We start from the raw sequence: 20,225 nt of genomic DNA, 5'->3' as shown, positions 1-20,225 counted from the left end.
TATAGAAGTGAAAAAGAGGGTTTTGTCTTACCTTTGAGTGGGTGCTCGGATGATTAGTTGCTCTCTTTGGCCTGGTACAGATGTTTTGCAATGTCAAAGATGAATCCAGCATTCTTATAAATTGGCTAGTAAGTTTGTTAGAACAGTGTTAACAGATACTGGATAAAAGTATAGCTTTAATGACAATTGTATAATACGACATTTGAATGAGATACATGAGAGAAAGTTAGAAGAAAAGTTTAATATCTTCAGGTATACCAGAAATCAGGATAGTTTAGAAGACTGAGCCAGAAATTTGATGGTGAGAAGATAGATGTTGAAGTAAACTGAGAATGAATTTTAGGGAATAAGCCCGTGAAAGACGTAATGCCTTTGACTATTTATTTGAAATACATGTAAAAGATGAGCACACAGTTAGACTCAACTAGGCTGCCCTTCTAAAAATGTGGATAAGCTGCTTTTCTGCAGCCAGATGAGCAAGGTTATAAAGTTTGTCAAGCATGATGATGCGTTTACATTTAACATACAAGATCAGAAAAATGAGTCAGTAAATGATCTAGAAATTTAATGAAGTTATAAACATTGTCAATAAGTCATTAAGACCCACCAAAGATAAAATATTTAATATCTCCTATGTGTCAAGGCATAATGGTAGGTGTTGGGAAGATAACGGTGATCTGTCCTATGTAGACAAAATCCTTGCTCTCACAAATTTATAAACCAGGGGAAGACACAGTTGATATATTCTTGGTTTTGAGTGATGTGATAATTTTTTTAAAAAGGCTAATAGTTTAGTGATTAATTTGTCTTAATTCTTGACACTTTTTATAACTAGTAAGGAAAAACACTGAGTGAAGTAAGTTTTAAATCTTAATATTTGCTTTAAAAATTTTGATGTAAAATTGATGGATAAATGCACAGAACTTAACTAGGCAGTTTAGTGAGTTTTGATAAATGTACATGCCTGTGTGACTCTCTCCCTCCCTCCTCCAGTAATCCCTCATGGGTCCTTTAGTCGGTTCCTGTTATTCTGATATCTTTTAGTTCAGATTAGTTTTTCTTGTTCTTGAACTTCACATAAATAGAATAATACAGTATGTATTCTTTTCTGTCTGGCTTCTTATGTTCAACATAATGTTTTGAAATTCATCCATGTTGTTGCTCATCAGTAGTTTGTTCTTTTTAATCGGTGTGTAGAAATCCATTGTATAACACAATTTGTTTATCCATTCTCCCTCTTGGCTGTTATGAATAAGGCTGTTATGAATACTTGATGACTGGTCTTTTTATAGACATACATTTTCTTTTCTCTTGGATAAATAAGTGGGGGTGGAATTACTGGGTCATAGGGCAGATATATGTTTAACCTTTAGAACATATTGCCAAACAATTTTCCCAAGTGGTTATACCATTTTACATTCCAACTAGCAATCTATGAAAGGTCTCCTTGAGTGACAAATCAAAATTGAATTTCAGAAAGATTATTCTGGTACAGTGGGATACAGGACTTGAGATAGGGAAAACACCTAGTGAGGTAATGTAGTTGAAAGCTGATATATTCCTGTTCCAAGGACTTGATAGGAAGGGAGAGAATCTTATGGATTCTAGAGCTATGGTATGTGGAGTGAGGAGAAGGGAGGGGTCAGGTGACCCTACTTATCTGCCATATGCTGCTGGATATTGGTATGCCAGAAGATCAAGGTACATTAAGTAAAAAAGTTCTCAAAAAATATGTATAGTATGATCTAATTTTAAAAAAATTTCTAATCTTTGTTAAATTAAAAAAATATGTATATACCCATATGTTAGTATATGTATGGAAAAGAAATCTTGATGAATATATACCACACTGCTAACAGTGACTATCTTTGAGGGTGGGATTACAGAGTAGTTAAACTTTCCTTTTTTTTCCTGTGATATTTCAATTCTTAATTAACATGTATGTTCTAATCAGAAAAATCAAAATAAATAAATAAAAGGAGAGAGGACTGTACTGGGTCACATGTTTCGGAGAGATCAAGTAAGGTAAGGACTGTAAGGTGTTTGCTGGATTTAGCAAGAAAGAGGCTCTTGGTGAGCGACCTTGGTAAGTGCGGTTTCAGTAAAAGGGTATGGTAGAAGCCAGATTGCAGTGACAAAGTGGGAGGTGAGGGTGAAAGCTAAACATCTTTCCAGTTGCTTAGCTATGGGGAAGGGAGGATGCTGTGAGACCAGAGGTACTTGGGGGGATGTAAGATGCAGTGAGATTTTTAAGTATGGCAGAGCAGCATGTTTAAAAGTTGAGAGCAGAAACTGGGAAGAAGAGAGCAATCACCTGAGTTCCAGGATAATTCAAAGAGCATGAGGCCTGAGGTCTTCTGACTTTAGACAGAAGACCCACTTGCCTGTGGGAGGTGAGAACTAGAGAGGTGTGGATATGGGTAGTAGTTAAATTTATAACATTTTAGTTTCCCTTAATGTTATCAGATTAAAAAAAATCTCTTGTAATCCTTCATGTTTCTTTGGCATCTTCTGAAAGCCTAAAGTTATTGCATAGCTATGTAAATTTCGTCTTGCTAATGTACTCTCATTGTGTTGGTTTGTCCCAGAAACTTCTGATTGTTTCTGTAGCCTAGTATGTGAGGTTTGGGGTAGGAGACTTTAATTTTCTAGTGCTACATTTTAGGGATTTTTTTTCTGTTATCATTGAAACGAATCATTGCATAAAAAATCTGCTTATATAGGTTTGTATTAATTTCCTTTTGATTTTGGTATGTTACAACAGGAGAGCACTGGAGATATCATTCACTCCAACCTTTTTTCAAGTGCTGACAATGAAACCAAGGTTCAAAGAACTTAAATAACTTGTGAAGGCCGTACATATCTTCTTAATAGAACCTGGTCCTTTTACCTTGCTGAGATGCTGAGGACCTCTTTTAAAATTACTATTTCATTGATACTTACTATATTTGTGCCAGAATTTCCTCATTTTTCATATGTATCCTTCTATCCAGTTTTGATTAACATACATTTCCCCCCTCATAATTTCATCACTCTTCCGTTACTGGTATCAGTGTAATTAAATTAGTTACCACGACTATCACTAAAATAGAATTTTTAGGCCTTTGCCATGATCTGTGCACTATTTACCCCCTTGGAGAGTTATGTTCTCCAAATTCTTATTGCCATGTTAGGACTTTTCAACACAGTGGTAATTCATTTTTATTTCACTCCATTTCACTCCGTAGTACTGAAAGTGAAAGTACTTACACTTCTTTACACAGTGCTTGATGTATTTTGTATACTAAATAAAAAATGTGTAATATGTGATGTAAGAGATTTTGTTCTGAATTTGTGCTTTTTTCAGACTAGGTTGAGGCATAAGGAAACAGGTATTTTGTACTCTTGCTGCTGCCAGGAAAAAATTGTGTGTGCGGATATGCCATTTTTTTTTTTTGAACAATTTTGTATTTGTAACAATGGAATGGTGAGATCAGGGAGCAGGCTTAGCTTTATACGTGAACTTGAACACCTTAGCTCTAGCAATTTTAGGTGCAGCTGAAACGATCAAATTTTAGTTATCTGGTGCTCTTGTTCAGTTTATTTTAGACAGCATTCTCTGCTTAGTTTTTGTTGGGAATCTGCTAAAATTCTGTATTGCCAAGAATTTCATCATATGATAAGAATTGATGGCTGGCAAAGAAATGTGGCATGGTATATAGTAGAAAGAACAAGTGTTTTGCTTCATCATTTTCCTTGTCATTTAACCTCTCTGGGTCTATTTCTTTTTTTTTTTTTTTTGAGGAAGATTAGCCCTGAGCTAACATCTGCCAATCCTCCTCTTTTTGCTGAGGAAGGCTGGCCCTGAGCTAACATCCGTGCCCATCTTCCTCTACTTTATATGTGGGATGCCTGCCACAGCATGGGTTTTGCCAAGCGGTGCCATGTCCGCACCCGGGATCTGAACCGGCAAACCCCAGGCCACCAAAGGGGAACGTGTGCACTTAACCACTGCGTCACCGGGCCGGCCCCTCTGGGTCTATTTCTTTATCAGAAAAATGTGTGTTTTCATATTTACTGTGCAAAGTTGGTCATGAGGAATGGAGATAACAGAAGTACCTAGAACAGTGCCTGGCATATGTTTTGATGCTCAATATAAATAGCAGCTATTATGACTTTGTGATTAGGATACTATTAAAGGAAGTCTAAAAAATGAGGAAAGTACAAATGGAATGGAAGGTAATATATAAGGAGGATCTATCTGGTAGCAGCATTGGTTTTGTATTCAATTTTGAATTACCAGAATGGTCAAGTGGGTTACTAAAACTACCTATCGGACAGTTTTCTCATATATTAATATGAGAAATTATATTGTCTACCTCATAAAGTTGTTGTTTGATGCATTGTATGTGCTTCAAAATACTGATTATCTTATTCTTTGAATGGTTTATATTGGCCTAGTAGCAGGAGAGAGTCTAGGTTTGTATAACTTTTTTATAGATTGTGTTTACTGAAGTTTGTATAGCAATAAAGAAGACATCATTTTTTAGCATGAACAAAACTTAATTCAGATCCAGATAGCTCCTGGTAATTTTTGTTATTTGATCAAGGTGATTTAAAGGCTCACTATTTTTTCTTAAGAAATAAGTGTAATTTAGCAATGAATATACTAAATGTATTAACATGAAAAATCAAAATCTTTTGATACTGAGTACTAGATGAAATGGCCAGTTAAAATATTTACTAAATTTTTGAGTAAAATTGAAGTCGTATAGCTCTTAGGTTTCAAAGGCTAAATGAATGCTGATTTCTCAAGGTACTTGCATGCTGCATCTAGTACAGTTGTGCATATCTTAGACATTTAAAATGCTAAAACTGGGTAGTATCTCATTCACATGAAAGGTTTCAATTCGATAGCATATAAATATCCGCAATACTCAGATGTTTTGAATGGGTTGGAAACTGTGTGTGTGTGTGTGTGTGTGTGCTTGGTAACTTTGTATGTGGCTTAAGGTATTTCTGTGCTGTGGCAGTCCAGTAGAATTACGGGAATTTAGTTAGCTAGAGAACAATGCATGTGATACCCTTTAGTAAAATTCTTTAACAGTGAATAGAAATACATATTTACAACTATTAAACCATAAACTCATACTATTGGAGCAATTAAATATAAAAAAGCCACAAAACTGATATATTTAGAAGATTTTTTAAAAAACTTAAGTCTTGTAAACAAGTTAGATTAGTTGGATGTTTCTGTTAGCCTTGGTAAAATTCCGCTTACCTCCAAGATAGGCATGTAATTGTGATGTGAGGGCCATTGGTTGCTTTTCTCTATTCATTTTCTTTTCTTTTCTCTTCTTTTTCTTTAGAAACTATTGCTTTAGTTGTCAAAGTGGAAAGGTTTCCTTCTGTGCAAAATGTAAAGTCAGGAAAATGTCAAATGTTTCTCCAGACTGTTTTACAGATCTGTTCACATTTAAAATAAAAAATTATAAAAGAGGTTTTTGTTGATATTCTTGAGACTTATTTTTACACTAGTGTTATACATGGATTAAAAAAAGATTAAATCCAGTCTATAATAGGTTATTGTCAAAGCAGGTAGGAATTTGCGTGTGATATGTTGACAGTTTGATTCTCAAATATAATTTCCATCTCAGTATTTTAGCTAATTGAATTTCTTAAACAGGTAATCAGATTGGTTTTGGGCAGGCTGTGTCTGTCAGTCAAATAAAATCCTCAGGGTCATGATATGTTCTGATGTGCTGTGTTTTTACTTTTGTGTTCTATAGTTTTAGTTCACCTTTCTATCAGTGATTTATACTTGTCAGGACATTTTTGTTTTAGGGCCCGATGTTCTAATGTTTAGTACCCTGGCTCCATCATTTATTAGCTAGTGGATCTTGGGCAAGTGGTTTAACCTCTATGAACTTCAGGAAAATCTATCTCAGGGTCATTGCGAGGATTGAATAAGATAATGAATGTAACTCTCATCACAGTGCCTGGTACACAGTAAAACCTGCAGTGGATGATGGTGATAGCAGCAGCAGTAGTGTGTCATTGTATCCAAGTTTTGCTGTTCTGAAATCTAGCTCTAGAGGTAGGAAGGATGCCTACAGAAAATAAATTAACTCAGAGAAATTTGTCATGTGGACATCTAAAGGAAGGAGACTTGTCAGCAGTGTTGCTCTTATTTCCTGTTTTTCCCCTTTCACTGTAATTCCTGTTCTTCTGTTTTTTGATTCCTCTTGAAGCCAGTGCTCTGTACCTTCCTTTCTTTCATCTCCGACAGCTGTTAAATAAGTGGAAGACATGCTTTGAAATTCTTCTTTGTGGATATTTACAGGCTATGTTTTAAAATCTACACTCCCTATTTATTGAGAGTTCTCAAAACATGCAAGACATTGCTGTTTATATAATAATGTTATTTATTCCCATGTTTACAGAGTTGGAACAATACTTTCTTATAACCTGCTTAAAAGAGTGAAGATAGATGTTGCATTTGTGCCAATATTCAATCCTAGAGGAACAAAGTTGAGTATAAAAACATTTTTTTTTTTTTGCTTTCCACATGTTTATTCAGTTGTATATTGAGTTTTTTCCACCACCTTGAAGAATTAAGAGAAGTAACAATGTGTACAGGTACAAGTCAAGGATTTTTTATAGTTACATTGACATAGACCATTTTGAAATTTGAGCCAACATTTTAGAATGTACTTCTAAGTTTGATACATTGCTGTTTATTTTGGAAGCAAATAAGAAAAGACCTCTCTGGATCCATTTGGCATTATAAACACTTAGACAATACCCACTAAAAAAGTATGATGCTATAGGTCAGTGGGGTCTGGGGTTTGTAATCTTGTGTAAGCAGTCAGAGCTGTAGTTTAAAAAATGATCACAGAAATACAATAGCCTGTCATTTACCTACCTGCGAATTTCCCCCTAAACTTATGAGTTCCTATAAAACTTACTGTGAAACTTGAGATGCTTGTAATAGTCAATTTCAAACTAAGAGTACAAATAATTTTAAAAATATGATGTAGGTAGAAGAGCTGAGATATCTGTAGATTTATCCACCTGTTCTTTCAGCCAGCCTTTCTTGTTCAGTGTCTAGTATATACCAGGTACTGTGCAAGGCATCATGGGAGGGGAAAGTAATACCTTCTCTTTGGTCAGAACAGAAAAAACAAGATGCTTTCAGGCTTCAACTCTGCTCCCTTCTCAGGTAGTGCTCCTAACTTGCAATCTTGACCTCAGTAATGATTTCTTAATATCTTGCTTCAGCATTGTGCTTTTTCCCTTTTATTTTCTTATTGTATATTTTTTAGATTAATATATATATTCTGTGATGACAAAGGATTCTACAGAAGTGATTTCCCCTCATTTATGCAAATAATACGTATTCAAGAAAATTTGGAAAAATCAGAAGTGTAAATGATACTAAAGCTGTAAAGTTAGTCTCTCTCTCTTTTTTTTTTTTGAGGAAGATTGGCCCTGAGCTAACATCTGTGGCCAATCTTCCTCTTTTTTTTGCTTGAGGAAGATTGGCCCTGAGCTAACGTCTGTGCCAATCTTCCTCTATTTTGTATGTGGGATGCTGCCTCAGCATGGCCTGTTGAATGGTCTGGAGGTCTGCACGGGGGATCCAAACCCATGAACCACGGGCCACTGAAGTGCAGCATGCAAACTTAACCAGTGTGCCACTGAGCCGGCCCCAAGTTAATGTCTTATATTCTGTTCAGTTCCATTGTGATGATTACTATTGGCAGCTTTTATTGCTGTTTTCCTTTATAGTCCTTTTGCTGACTTTCCAGCCAGAGCAAACTAATAAAAGTCTGGTTAGCACTTGTATGCCAATGTTCATAGCAGCATTACTCATAATAGCCAAAAGTTGGAAACAACCCAAATGTCCAGAATGGATAACAACAGATGAGTAGAGATATTTATCTATAACTATCTGTGGATATATCTGTCTTCCAACCTTAAATATATCAAGTTTTCCACGGACTCAAAGTTTCCAACATCTTGAAGAAAGAGAGAAGCATATATATATAATGGAATATTATTCAGCCATGAAAAGAAATGAAGTTCTGATAAATACTGCAGTGTAGATGAACCTTGAACACATTATAGTGAATGAAATAAGCCAGGGACAAAACAACAAATGTTGTGTGATTCTACTTATGTGTCTAGAATAAGTAAGTTCATCAAGTCAGAAAGTAGATTAAAGGTTGCCTGAGACTGGGGAGAAGGAAGAATGGATACAGTTTTTTTGGAGGGTGGTGAAAAAGTTTTGGAAATAGTGGTGATAGTTGTACAACATTGTGAATGTAATTAATTCCAGTGAATTGCACACTTAAAAGTGGTTACAATGGCAAAATTTTGTTATATATATTTTATCACAATGAGGAAATGAAGTCTGTTTGGAACGCTTAGCGGCTTGTGGCTAGGTCACAGTTTTAAGTGAGGCTGAGGGCTCCCTCATTCATCCTCCATCATTTTTGAAAAAAGGCTAGCACTGAGTGAGTGGTGAGTTTATGGATAATTAATTTTTCTTCTTGGTTTTCTTTTATATTTTGCCATAAATATGGATCACTTATAATGAAAAAAAGTCCATAAATAAGAATTATTTTAAAAACAAAATCAAATCAGATAGTATTTACCTTCTTTAGCCTACTATCTAGTATTTTATTTCTTTTATGCTTTATCTCTTCTTGATCATCTCTCTTTTTTTGGATGTTTGTATCTCATGCCTTCATTATACAGGTTATGTATAACCAAATTGGAAATGATTGGAAAAAGAAAGAAAAGGACTCTTCCCCATCCCCAAATTCACTACTCTAACATAACTCTGGTTTTAATTTTGATGTATTTTCTTCTATTCTTTGCTTATATCTTTGTTCTAATGAGAATGTATATATAATTTGAGTTCTTTTTTCACTTTTTGTTTCATTGGCATTCTGCATGTGGTCTGCCTTACTGTCTTGCTAACCATAAAACAAAGTTAGAACTTCCAATTCCGGTCCAGCATAGCAGTTGCCACTCTGCCCTAACAACAAGTAAAAAGCTGAACAAACTGAAAAATCAACAGTTCTTCTTAGATTCATCAGAGAGGTGAGGTGATGGGACAAATCACTGCTCCCAAAGTTGGAGAAACAGGCACATACAGAGAATCACGCTTACTGGAGAGAAACCCACAAATTGAAACGTCTGTGGGAACCAGTGGTGGGGAAGGGATACCTGAACTATAATTGACAAATTCATAGAGGCTCAGTGTGGACAAGTCTGAGAGATAAAAACTCCATGGGGATCCAGTCATTGGAGGCCCTATGCTTTTGTGAATTTTACTTCCAGGAACTTGACCAGGTTCTCATAGTGAGTGTCAGAGAAAAATCCCCTCATGCTTCTGGCTAGGGGAGGGGAGAAGGAACCATTTTGAAATATGCCAGAGCATTCTGTTTGTAACAAGATCTGTCCTTAGGAGAAAATATTTAACCAGAGCTTCACCTCCTGGGGTTTTTATCAGAGCCTGACTGATGTTGGGGAAGAGAAATAACCAATTCTAGGCCACTTTAGCCATCCTGTCCAACAGAAGGAAGTGGGGTGAGGGGTGAGGGGGATGACTGAAAAGCACTTGTTAAGTTCACAGTCCAGAGATGCAGGCTCACTAAGAGACTAAGATCTACTCATAGGACTGCAAAATGTTTCCCTTCCCCCACACCTTATCACCACAGTATTAAAGGCCTATTTACAGCAGTTCCTTTAACCCAGTACGTCATATCCAACTATCAAGAAAAATTACACGACGTTCTAAAAGACGAAAAACATGCTTTGAAGAGATAGAGCAAGCATCAGAACCAGACTCAGATATGATAGAAATGGTGGAATTATCAGAGCAAGAAAGAATTTAAAACAACTATGAGTAAGATGCTGAGAGCTCTAATGGATAAAGCAGACAGCATGCAAGAAACAGATAGGCAGCATTAGCAGAGAGATGGGAATTCTGAGAAAGAACCAAAAAGAAATGCTAGAGATCAAAAAGAGAAATGAAGAATACCTTTGGTGGTCTTATTAGTAGACTGGACATGGCTGAGGAAAGAATCTCTGAGCTTGAGGATATTTCAGTAGAATCCAGTGAAACTGAAAAACAAAGAGAAAAAAGACTGAAAAAGGCAGAACAGAATATCCAATAACTGTGGGACCGACTACAAAAGGTGTAACATACACATAATGGGAATTCCATAAGGAGGAGAAAGAGAGAAAGGAACAGCAGAAATATTTGAAACAATAGTGACTGAGAATTACCCCAAATTAGTGTCAGATACCAAATCACAGATCCAGGAAGCTCAGAGAACACCAAGCAGGATAAGTGCCAAAAAAACTACATATAGGCATATTATTTTCAAACTACAGAAAATCAAAGATAAAGTAAAAAAATCCTGAAAGGGGCCAGAGGAAAAACACGCTTATTTATAGAGGAACAATGATAAGAATTGCATCTGACTTGTCAGAAACCTTGCAAGTGAGAAGAGAGTGGAGTAGAATTTTTAAAGTGCTGAGAGAAAAAAGCACCAACCTAAATTCTCTACCTTGCAACATTATTCTTCAAAAATGAAGGAGAAGTAAAGTCTTTCTAAGACACACAAAAATTAAGGAAATTTGCTCCCAGTAGAACTGCCTTGCAAGAAATGTTAAAAGTTATTTGTAAAGAAGGAAAATAACATAGGTTAGAAACTTGGGTCTACATTAAATAAGGAAGGGCATTGAAAAAGGAATAAGTTAAAGTAAAATAAAATTTATTTTTCTTATTCTTAATTGAGCTAACAACTTTATATTTTATTTATAAAGTTTTTAATTTTATTTATAGAATTTATTTGTTAAAATAATATCAAAGGTGTATTTGATTATACTTATGTATATATGTATGCTTATGCATAGTGAAATGAATGACAGCAATGATACAAGGGATGGGGGAGGAATTACGATATTTTGTTAATATAAGGTACTTGCACTACCTATGAAGTGGCATAGTGTTATTTGAAAGTGGAATTGGATTCGTTGTAATTGTATGTTGCAAACTTCAGGGCAACCACTAAGAAAAGTAGAAAAAAAAAAAGAGGTATAATAATATACTAAGAAAGGAAAGAAAATGGAATTATATAACATGCTCACTTAAAAACGCAAAAGGCAGGGCCAGCCCTAGTTGCCTACTGGTTAAATTCAGTGTGCTCCACTTTGGCAGCCTGGGTTCAGTTCCTGGGTGCAGACCTACACCATTTATCTGTCACTGGCCATGCAGTGGTGCCTGCTCACATAGAAAAAGAGGAAAACTAGCAACAGATGTTAGCTCAGGTGAATCTTCCTCAGAAAACAACAACAACAAACCACAAAAGGCAGAAAAAGAGTAGAAGACGAAAAGAGGAACAAAGAACAAGGGCAGCAGACAGAAAAAGAAAGAAAAAGATAGAAAAGATATACTGTTGCTAACACTAATTAAAAGAAAGCAGGAGTAGCCGCAGCTAGAGGGACCCACAACTAGAATATGCAACTATGTGAGGGGGGGAGGGCAGGATTTGGGGAGGAAAGGCAGTTAAAAAAAAGGAAGATTGGCAACAGTTGTTAGCTCAGGTGCCAAGCTTAAAAAAAAAAGAAAAGAAAAAGCAGGAGTAGCTATATTAATTTCAGACAGAGCAGACTCCAAACCAAGGAAAGTTTTCAGAGATAAAGAGGGGAATTACATAATGGAAAAGGGGTCAGTTCTCCAAAATGATGTAATAATCCTTAATATGTATGCCCCTAAAACAGAACATCAAACTCTGTGAGGCAAAAACTGATAGAACTGCAAGGAGAAATAGATGAATCCCACTATCGTAGTTGGAGGCTTCCGTACCCCTCTGTCAGAAATGGACAGATCCACCAGACAATAAGGACATAATTGGACTCAACAACACCATCAATCAACTGGGTATAAAGGACATCTGTAGACTAGTTTATCTAACAACAGCAGAATACACATTCTTCTCAAGCTCACATGGAACATTCACCAAGGTAGACCACGTTCTGGACCATAAAACCAATTCCTTGAAAGACACAATCTGACAAAACTCAACACAAGAAGAAATAGACAATCTGAATAGGTCTATATCTATTAAAGAAATTGAATCAATAACCTATAACCTTCCAGAACAGAAAGCACCAGGTCCAGGTGGGTGCACTGGTGCATTCTACCAAACATCTAAGGAAGAAATTATACCAATTCTCTATAATATCTTTTAGAAGATAGGGCTGAGGGAATACTTCCTAATTTATTCTGTGAGGTCAGCATTACCCTAATATGAAAACCAGACAAATACATTGTAAGAAAAGAAAACTTACATACCCAAATCTCTCATGAACATAGATTCAAAAATCTTCAACAAAATATTAGCAAATTAAATCCAACAATGTGTAAAAAGAATCAAATACCATGACCAAGTAGGATTTATCTCAGGTATGAAAGGCTGGTTTAACTTTTGGAAATTAACTAATGGAATCCATCACATCAACAGGCTAAAGAAGAAGAATCACATGATCATATTAATAGATGCAGAAAAGCGTTTGACCAAATCCAGCATTCATGATAAAAACTCTCAGCAAGATAGAATAGATGGGAACTTCCTCAACTTGATAAAGAATATATACAAAAGATCTACAGCCAATACACTTAACAGTGAGAAACTTGATCTTCCCACTAAGACCAGGAACAAGGCAAGGATATTTCCCTATCACCACTGCTTTTCAACATCCTACTGGAAGTCCTAGTTAATGCAATAAGATAAGAAAAGGAAATAAAAGGTATACAGATTGGGAAGGAAGAAATAAAACTGTTTTCATACATGACAAGATTGTCTATATAGGAAATTAAAAAAATTTGACCAAAAAAAAAAAAAAAAAACCAACCCTTCTGGAACCAATAAGCAATTATAGCAGAGTTACAGGAAAAAAGGTTAATACACATAGTTAAATGATTTCCTATATACCAGTGATGAACAAGTGGAATTTGAAATTAAAAACAAAATACCATTTACAGTAACACCAAAAAATGAAATATTTAGATACAAATCTAACAATATGTACAAGCTCTATATGAGGAAAACTACAAAACTCTGGTGAATGAAATTAAAGAACTAAATAAATGGAGCGATAGTCCATGTTCATGGATAGGAGCACTCAATATTGTGAAAAGGTCAGTTCTTCCCAACTTGGTCTACAGGTTCAATGCAATTCCAGTCAAAATCCCAGCATTATTTTGTGGATATCTACAAACCAATTCTAAAGTTTGTATGGAGAGGCAGAATACCCAGAATAGTCAACACAATATTGAAGGAGAAGAAGAAAGATGGAAGACTGGCACTACTCAACTTCAAAATATGTTATAAAGCTACAGTAATCAAGACAGTAGAATATTGGTGAAAGAATAGGCAAATAGTCAATGGAACAGAATAGAGAGTCCAGAAATAGACCCACATAAATATAATCAACTGATTTTCAACAAAGGAACAAGGACAATACAATGGAGAAAACACAATCTTTTCAACAAATGGTGTGGTAACAACTGGGGACCCATGTGCAATAAAATGAACCTAGTTACAGACCTTACATCCTTCACAAAAATTAATTCAAAATGAATCACAGACCTAAATGTAAAATGTGAAACTCGAAAACTTCCAGAAGATAACATAGTAAAAAATCTAGGTGACTTTTTAGATGTAACACCAAAGGCCTGATCCATGAAAGAAAGAATTGATAAGTTGGACTTTATTAAAAGTGAAAGACACTGTGAAGAGAATGAAAAGACAAGACACAGACTGGGAGAAAATATTTTCGAAAGACATATCTGGTAATGAACTGTTATCCAAAATATTCAGAGAACTCTTAAAACTCAACTGTAAGAACACAACATGATTCAAAAATGGATTAAAGACCTTAACAGACACCTCACCAAAGAAGATACACAGATGGCAAATAAGCATATGAAAAGATACTCCGCATCATATGCCATCAGGGAAATGCAAATTAAAACAACAGTGAGATACCACTACACTCCTTTTGGAATGACCAAAATCTTGAGCACTGACAGCACCAAATGCTGGCAAGGATGTGGAGCAGCAGGAGCTCTCATTCATTACTGGTGGGAATGCAAAGTGGTACAGCCACTTTGGGATACAGTTTAGCCATCTCTTACAAAACTAAATATATTCTTACCATACAATCCAGAAGTCCCACTCCTTGGTATTTACCCAAAGGATCTGAAAAATTATGTCCACCCAAAAACCTACACATGGATGTTTATAGCAGGTTTATTCATAATTGCTAAAACTTGGAAGTAACCAAGATGTTCTTCAGTAATTGAATGGATAAGTAAACTAGTACATCCAGGCAATGGAATATTATTCAGTGCTAAAAAGAAATGAGTTATCAAGCCATGAAAAGACACGGAGGGAACTTAAATGCCTATTACTAAGCCAATCTGAAAAGGCTACACACAGTATGATTCCAACTATATGACAATCTGGAAAAGGTAAAACTATGCAGACAGTGAAGAGATCAGTGGTTGCCAGGGGTTGAGGGGAGGGAAAGGATGAAGAGGCAGAGAACAGAGGATTTTTAGGGCATTGCAACTACTCTGAATAATGCTATGATGATGAATACTTGTTATTATGTATTTGTCTAAACCCAGAGATTGTACAACACCAAGAGTACCTTAATGTAAACTATGGACTTGGGTGGTAATGGTGTGTCAGTAGGTTCATCAGTTATAGCAAATATTCTTTCTGGTGGGGCTGTTGGTAATAGAGGCTATATATGTGTAGGTGCAGGGGATATATGGGAAATCCCTGTACCTTCTGCTCAATTTTGCTGTGAACCTAAAACTGTTCTAAAAAATAACGTTTATTTTTATACATTTTATTTTAGAAAAATAACATTTATTTCTATTTAACACAAAACCAAACAACCACAAAAGTTACAAAAGTAGAAGATACTGAAAATTTTTAATATGAAGTACTAAAAAATTTTAATGTATGGAAGTCTTTAAAGTGGAAAAGGAAAGTTTTCTCCCTCTGCCTTTATTTCCTTTGCTAAATTCTCTCTTGAGGTAATTATTAATAGTTTGATATATAAGTTATCAAAAATGGAATTATACTGCACATCCTTTTCTTCACCAATAATTGCTTGATTCTTTCATATTGGGAATTAAAAATTCTTTTTAATGGCTGCATTGCATACTGCTGTATGGTGGTGTCATCATTTATTTGCTTATTCTTTGATTAATGGGCATTGTCGTCATCACCAATTCTTTTCTATTATAGATAATTCTCTTATTAATTTTAGCACATATGTCTTTATTAAAGTAAATAATTCTTTTGGACAGGTTGCCGAGTCAGCCTGTGCACATGTAGAATTTTTATATATACTTCCAGGTAGTTCTTCAAAACAGCTATACTAATGTATGTACTCAGCAATAGTGTGTTTGAAAATACTCATTTGCTTTATGTGAAACATCAGTTTTTTAAATTTTAAATTTTAATTTTTTGTGAGGAAGATTTGCTCTGAGCTAACATCTGTGCCAGTCGTCCTCTATTTTGTATGTGGTTTGCCACCACAGCATGGCTTGACAAGTGGTGTATGTCTGCACCCAGGATCTGAGCCCCTGAACCTGGGCCACTGAAGTGGAGCACGCTGGACGTAACACTACGCCATGGGGCTGGCCCCAGTATCAATTTTTTGTAATGAAATACTTAAGACTGAAAAGGTAAAAATAAAAATAACATAAATGCCTATCACAATGTACTATAATTATTTCCATGTTTGTCTTCTCATACTCCCTTACTGGTGAGCTAGTTGAGGACAAGACAGGACAGGAACCACGTGTCTTACTCATCTTCCCACTCCTTGCTAGCCCTATACCTATGCTTAGTAAGTATTTGTTGAGTGAAATTGATAGGACTCCAGTGGAGGAAAAGAACTTAGAAGAAATATTCAGTCCTGAAGCTGAGAGAGCTAGATTGTTGAGTCGTTAGGTAGCATGTAAAGACCACCCTGTTTATTCTGAAGAGTAGCCGTAGTAAGCTTCTGAACTACAATGCTACTTTGGCTGTAGGAGTTGGCACTGATTTTGAAGGCTTGGCATTTGGCTTCTACTTTGCTATTGTTCTTTGGGGCTTGGTTTAGGAGAAAATGTTTTTCTGTGGAAGATTTTAATTTTAGACTCCTAGGCATATTAACTGATGCTAAATTTTTTCTTTTCATTTTTCAAATATGAAAGAATTATAAGAGACCTAAAGGCCTTTCACTTGAGATTTTGCTGGTGTATGTAGCAGGAGGCGGTGCTTAGCTACACCCTTGTGGATAATGGATTATTTTTATTTAAAGATATGGAGATGCAATATATTACCGCAGACAGTATTATACCTAATTTTAGAATAACTAGGCTTGTCTCACTTTTAATATTTATTAGTAAGTATGAGCCTCTCTGAACCTATTTTTTTCTTTTTTTTTGAGAAATTCTTGATTCATTTCCATGAATTCCAGCACCCCCTGCCAAATAACAGTGAAACAGTAGTTTCTCCAGTCTCAGTAAATGGCACCCCTGGTTGCTCAAGTCAGGGTAGATTGCACTCTTGATTCTTCTTTCTCCACATTCTCTACATCCGCTTCATCAGAAAGTCATTTTGTTTCCACTTCCACAATACTGTCTTGCCTACAAATATGCAAAGAAAATACATATATTTTCTTTGTCTCTACTGCCCCCACAATGGCCTAAACCTTACTTATTTCTCACCTGTGCTTCTGTAACAGTCTCCTGCCTAGTCTCCCTACTCTGGCTTCCCTATAATCTCTTTATTTAGGAGAGTACTCTTTATAGAACAGAAAAGATCATACGATTCTTTACGTGTTTAAAACCCGAAGTGACTCCCAGTTGTGCTCCAAATAGATTCCAGATTACTTTCTTAGAAGACCCTTAATGACTGGGCCCCCATCAGCTTTTCCATTTTCACCTTCTGCACTTCCACATAAACTACTATGCAGTAGGCATAACAAGTCTCCTCTTAGTTCTTCTAACCTGTGCTGTGCAATATGGAGGCCACTAGCCACATGTAACTACCAAGCACTTGGTCTGTGGCTAGTCTGAATTGAGATGTGCTGTAAGTGTAAAATACACCCTGAATTTCAGACTTCATATTAAAGAAAGAATGTAAAATATTTTGTTAAATATTCATTGTTTGTTGAAATAATGTTTTGGATGTGTTTGGGCTAAATAAAAGATGTAAGTTTACTTGTTTTTACTTTTTAAAGAATAGTTACTAGACAGTTTAAAATAACTATGTGGCTTGCACTTGTGGCTCACCTTATATTTCTATTGGACAGCCCTTTTCTAAGCTATCAAGTGTTTAAATTCCTCAGAGCCTTTGTACATGTTGTTCCTTTTTTTGCCTAGCTCTTTGCACAGCTGGCTTCTTTCTGCTCGTCTTCTAGATGTTAACTTGAATGTTGTCTTCTCCGAAAGGCAGTCCTTAACCACCCTATCAAATCAAGTTCTTGTGTGTTGCCTGCATCTTGTATATCCTTCCCTGCATTTGTTTGTTCACTATTTGTCTGACTTCTTAACAAGCTCTATGAGGGGAAGAACTGTCTGTTTTGTTTAGGACTGTATGTTCATAGATATTCAGCAGCCAGTGAAGTGCTCTTTCAGAGTAGTTCTAAATACTTGTCAAATGAGTAATACTGGAATATCTTCTTTTTAGGTCTCTTGTAAGAATCAAATATGTGAAAATATTTTATAAACTATAAGGGGTTGTACCAATGTAAAGGCCTGTGCCCTCTGGGAAATTAAGATTCATTTGGATGAAACATAGTCTGTGAATTTAGCCTGCATTTCAGAGTGTTCTTCAACTTTGCATCTGATAGTTTGACACAATGTTACATGTATTGTGTGACCTAGAGCTTTTGAGGGTTGTCATGTTTTGTAAATAAAATTTTAAAAGCGTTACCTCTATTTCTTTCCTCCAGGAGTTATTTTCTGTAGCTTTATTTTCTTTGTAAGGGTAGTTAGGGTATTCATTTTAAATCGTATCAGACTTCAGAAATAACAAGTGCTGAAATACTTGTAAATGAACCCTTGTTCGCTTGAGTTTTGGCTGTTATCTTTTTCTTGGCCATTCCTTGATGTGCTGAGTTTATGAGAATACAACTCAGTATTCTAGTCAGTAATCAGTTATCTCTCTTGCTTAAGTTAAGAATGAAATTCTTTAAGAAATTACCTCTATTGGAAGGATGCTTATCAGAAAGATCAATTTAGTTTGATTTTTTTCTTCATTAGTTTCACAACCACACATTTGAATGTAAGAAAACAAAGATTAATTAGCCTAGTTCGTACCATATTGATTATAAGCCCATCAATAGCAGCAGAGGCCTGGAGGAGGAGGATGATTCTTACTTTGTAAATTGTCAAAGATGGGGAAAGGAAACAACCAAGATTCCAAATATAATTTTGATATATGTAATTAGTTTAAACCTTTGGAAAAGCTTAGGAGATAGGTGAGGAGCACATCATGCGCCCTTTAAGTGGTACTAGTAGTAGTAACAGCAGCAACAGCAGCAGCAGAGGCGGTGGAGGCTGTAATAATGGCAAACATTTGAGTGCCTACTATGCCAGGTAGTGTTCTAAGTGTCACATGAACATATTTAATTTTCATGAAACCATAGGAGATTGATAAATTTATTAACCCACTTTTTTTAGATGAGGGATTGAGGCATCAAGTAGTTAAGTAAATTGCCCAAGGTCACACAGCTAGTAGGTGGTAGAGACGAGACTGGAAGCTGGGTGCAGAGTTCGTATTAAATCCAGCATAGAGTAAAAAGAGAAGTGGCCAGAAATGGATTTGTGGAGGACAGTGTCTGAAAAAGCATAAGAAGGGTCCAACACAAGATTACTGAGAAGTGGACTGGAAACTCTAAGGACATATTGTCATAAAAGCCACGGGAAGAGAGTGAGAGAAGGAAAAACATTGTTGGTATAAAAATAGCTGCATTTATTGAGTGCGAGGCATACGCTAAGTGCTTTGTGTACATTTTATTTATTGTTATGATTATCCCTATTTTATAAATAAGAAGCTGAGACTGAATGTCAGTAGTAAGTAGAAGATCTGGAGTTGAATCCAGGTCTCTAATTTCAGAGCCCAAGTGCTCAACCACTAAGTGGTCTTGCTTGGCAACAATATCAAGTGAGGTTATGTGAAATGAGGATTTGTAGAAAGTAGTGATTAAATTGGGAGGAAAGATAAGATTAAAATGCCAGCCCAGAGCCAGTCCTGATGGCCTACTGGTTAAGTTTGGTGTACTCTGCTTTGGCTGCCCAGGTTTGGTTCCCGGGTGTGGAACCACACTACCCATCTGTCAGTTGCCATGCTGTGGCCCCGGCTCACGTAGAAGAACTAGAAGGACCTACAACTAGAATATACAACTATGTACTGGGGCTTTGGGGAGGAAAAAAAAAGAGACAGGAAGACTGGCAACAGATGTTAGCTCTGGGCGAATCTTTCCCAGCAAAAAAAAAAAAAAGAAAGAAACCAGCCCATGAAGTACAATAGCTGAATAGTAAGAGTTTAAGAAAAAGAGAAAATACAGGGAGGATTTCATCACAGAAATAAATCAGGAAAACTTCCCAGAACAGAAAGACATGAGTTTCGAAATTAAAAGGGCCCCTGAGAGTGCCGAGCACAATGGATGAAAAGAAGATTTATGTTAAGGCATTTCCATGCAGGGTTTCACAACTAAGGGGCCAAAGAGAAGAAGTTCCCGGAGGTCAAGGGAAAATGGGCTAATTAATAAAATTAGAGTGATTTTAGACTCTTCAACAGGAATACTGGAAGGTAAAAGACAACTGAAGGCAATAGCTTCAAAAATCTGAGAGAAAATTAATTCTAATCTAGTTTAATTATGCAGCCAAATTTTCAAGTGTTAACAGTAGAATAAAGATATTTTCACAAATGCAGTGTCTCAGATTTTTTTTTTAAGATTGGCACCTGAGCTAACATCTGTTGCCAATCTTCCCTTTTTTTTTCTTCTTCTCCTCCCCAAAGTCCCCTAGCACGTAGTTGTATATTCTAGTTGTAGATTCCCCTGGTTGTGCTGTGTGGGACCTGCCTCAGCGTGGCCTGATGAGCGGTGCCATGTCCGCCCCCAGGATCCGAACCCGTGAAACCCCA

General features: G+C 36.1%; 1 protein-coding gene across 10 annotated transcripts in view; it reads left to right on the top strand.

Annotated features, from left to right (window-relative positions):
- The window catches only part of EVI5 (ecotropic viral integration site 5), a 217,276-nt gene that overhangs the window by 7,585 nt on the left and 189,466 nt on the right, over positions 1 to 20,225 (top strand). The gene's annotated exons all lie outside the window — the stretch shown is intronic.

Source organism: Equus asinus, chromosome 16 (assembly GCF_041296235.1).
Source record: "Equus asinus isolate D_3611 breed Donkey chromosome 16, EquAss-T2T_v2, whole genome shotgun sequence".
In the NCBI taxonomy this organism is placed as follows: Eukaryota; Metazoa; Chordata; class Mammalia; order Perissodactyla; family Equidae; genus Equus; species Equus asinus.
This window is presented reverse-complemented; position numbering and strand designations above follow the sequence as displayed.